The sequence below is a fragment of the Acyrthosiphon pisum genome, unplaced genomic scaffold (genome assembly GCF_005508785.2).
Source record: "Acyrthosiphon pisum isolate AL4f unplaced genomic scaffold, pea_aphid_22Mar2018_4r6ur Scaffold_21003;HRSCAF=22751, whole genome shotgun sequence".
NCBI lineage: Eukaryota > Metazoa > Arthropoda > Insecta > Hemiptera > Aphididae > Acyrthosiphon > Acyrthosiphon pisum.
Window position 1 is genome coordinate 8,604 of NW_021770423.1, and position 3,628 is coordinate 12,231.

Below are 3,628 nucleotides of genomic sequence, written 5' to 3' on the forward strand. Positions count from 1 at the left end.
AAGTGACAATTGTTTTGGAGTGAGTGTCACCCATAACAATCTTTTAATTCAGAATTATGATGGTTCGATTCAGACCCAATTGTAAATGTAATCATAGCAAATTCATAAAAACGATCACATTTACTGTCAAAATATCGTTTATTTATGTGTCCTTCTTCTTCAATTTCTTTTAATAAGTTTTCAACTTCAGTTGTCAAAAATTTTTCCTCTCTTTTATTCTTAATTATATTTAATAAATTTTCAACAAGCATCATAATTTCTATAGCTGATAGATGTTGGCTCTCAATTTTTTTAATGTAACAAGTAATAGTCTTCAGTTGGCATGATACAAATTTTAACCACAAAAAAGAAGTTTCATTTTCAAAAAAACATTTTAGAACAGTTGGACATGTATTTTGGGACAAAAAATACGATTTTAACCCACTATAAATGGATATAATTCTGTCTATAGCTGGATATAATGAAAGCCACCTAGTTTTGGAATGCGATAACAAATCATTATATTGTACATCTGCAAAATCACAGAACTCTTTTAGACTTTCTACACGAACAGTATATATATGAAAGTATCCATATATTTTGCAAACAACGCTTTCGACATAAATTGGAAGTGAATCTACAGCTTGTTGTATAGCGTTATGAATTATGTGTGCAAAACATCCCATACCAAGTATATTTCGATCTAATGATTTTTTTAACTTAATAAAAACATTATTTTTACCATGTCTAAAAATTCCTCCGAAATTAGTATTTGTATTGTCGGCCGAAAAGCTGATGATTTTGTTTTTAAGATCAAAATTATTAATAACTTTAATAATATGATTATGTATTAATTCTGCAGTTTCTCCAGGTAAATTGGAAAATTCAAGAATTTTGTTTTTTACGCCTGCAGTGGTTGAAAAATAACGGACAATGACAGGAACTAACTTAATAGCTTATTTATGATTCGATGCGTCTACAAGAATTGAAACAAATTTAGCTTTATCTAATTCAGCTTTCATTAATTGTACAGCATACGGTGCAATAACATTTACTGCAATATCTCTAGTTTTAGTACGGCCAGCAGTAAATTTTTTTTTATCAAACAGTACAAGTCATAGAGTTGAAACTTTGATTATGTACAATTGTATGGTAAACAAATGTAACTTCTTTAGACGCAAGTTTTAACGCATTTTCGTCTGGTTTTAATGGAGTAAAAAATGTACGTACCGAGCTATTGGTAGCATTTTTGCATGTTCTATGTTTTTTTGTTTTGAGATGATCATTTATATCAGATCGCCCACCATGGCTAACCGAAAACGAACTTGAACAAATTGTACAATATACATCATAGTCGTTATCTGCTTCAACTTTTTTAATAAATTTAAATTCACTTTGAAGAGTTTCGTTAAATTTACATGTACAATTTACATTAACAATGAAAAAAAAAACGAAAAAAATAATTTAAATTTTAAATAAAACATAATTTTTATAACCATATTAATAAATTTAAAAAACACAAAACAATTAAGAACAAAATAAATATTTTAAAAAAGAATAGAATTCTAAAGGTATTATGGAAAAATGATTGTCTATCATTACTAACATAATATGATTTTTAGGTGGTGGGTACAATACTATATGTCTATATTTATTTATAATTGTAAGATATTGTTACCTAAATTGCATAGCTTGTACTAATATTTGATTACCTTTACGGTCGTCAACTTAAAATCAGATATGCTATTGAAATTAATATGATTATTGTAGACTCCAGTACAACTGTTTTGTAACAAAATATAAAAATTATGATTTTATTCAATATACCTCATCCATCACATAGGTAGGTAATTTAAACAATAAATTACTTATTGAATTTTGTAATACCTAAACAAGTATTAGTTTGAGTGTTTGATAAGATAAGCTATACAGTCTGTTTGCTTAATAATGTGTATGTATAATATTATGATAAATATATATATATAAATATTTATATATATATTATACATACCTACATACATCAACAATCCAATTCCTAGATTACACAAAAATAATATATAATACACAGAGTGATTGACAAGTCATTATATTCACTACCATTTTTTAATTTAATTAATAATTTATTTATTCGAATTCTGATTTTTGGAATTTTTAAATATATATTTTATATTTTCAAACAAAAAAAAAACCTTTTTGGTGTTGTATATTATAAAGTGTAACTTTTATTGAAAATTTTGTTGTACCTTATTCATAAATCGAAAGAGTAGTTTCTCATTTATCATAATAATAAATTCTACTAAGGATAATAGTCCATAAAATTGATACTACAAAAACATAATATATATATTATTGGCTATATTAGTGTTGCTCATGAGTCATAAAATAAACGTTTAATATATCAACTAATTCAATTTTAAAATACTATAATAGTAAATAATAATTAAAAAAATATAATAATATACCAAATGTAAAATATTTTAAATTTGAGGTATTATTAAAATACTACGTGATGATTACACAACACATAAAATATGTACAAGTCAAAAATAAAGAAATAGCTTAAACTTAATTGGTAAGTTATAGCCGAAAATCTTCAAAATGCTCAATTTTTGGAAAAATTGTTTTTTTTTTCAGTTTAAATACTGTAAAACTTAGTAATACTAAAAATGTATATTTTTTAATTGTTTGTAGTTTTTATTTATGAAATGTTGATTATTCTCAACGTGTTGGTAAAATCTACCTTGATAACCTAAAAAGATAGCGCCACCAAGGCCGATTTTATGTTGTGAATATATTGTTTTTAATGCAAAAGATTAGATATAATATTAATGTCTACACATTTTTGTTGTTTTTGATACTGTTACTTAAAAATTAAAAATAGTAACAATGTAAGAATTATTTTTAAGTAATAATTCTATTCAATATACCATGAACCACATGTTTGTTCCAAACCTCTAGAGATTGACAATAGTTATTATGGAATATAATATAAATAGCCTGCCCTAAAAAAATCTGTAGATGGGTGCTCTGAACACTATCAAATAAAAGCAACTAAGTTGAGAGAAAAGTTAAGCAAAAAAGTAAATTATATTACAATAAAGTTATAAAAATATTTAATTTTACTTGAAGATAATTAATCTATGACGACCGTCTCACCAGCACCAACCATTCAACAATTTTACTTTTTTTTACAGAAAATTAGCATGTAATTATCGTGAATTTGCAAGATTATTGCCAAAATTTGCATAGAAAAATTTACACACGCATGACGAAAAGTTAGTGCGTGGTGCTGGAGAGACTTTTTACGTTGTTATCGTCTGAATAGTGTGAGAACATTTTATTACCTTGTTATTGAAAAAAAAAAATGATTGATGATCTCATTATTTGGGTTTTTTCCTTTAATGCTGGTCGCGAAGTACAATGATCTTTACTTTTTATTTATTAGTTTTTGACGGGTTTTCCTATCAGATGAAATAACTTTTGTTCCAATCTATATTTTTAAATTTATTTTATTTTGTATATAATTTATATTCATTTGCGTCACACGTATAAAATAAAAAAAAAAAGGTAGGGTAAGTGGATGTCGCTCTGCTGTACAGTAGGTTAGAAGTGGGGTCACTGTATAATTGGACAGTATTAAATTTGAATT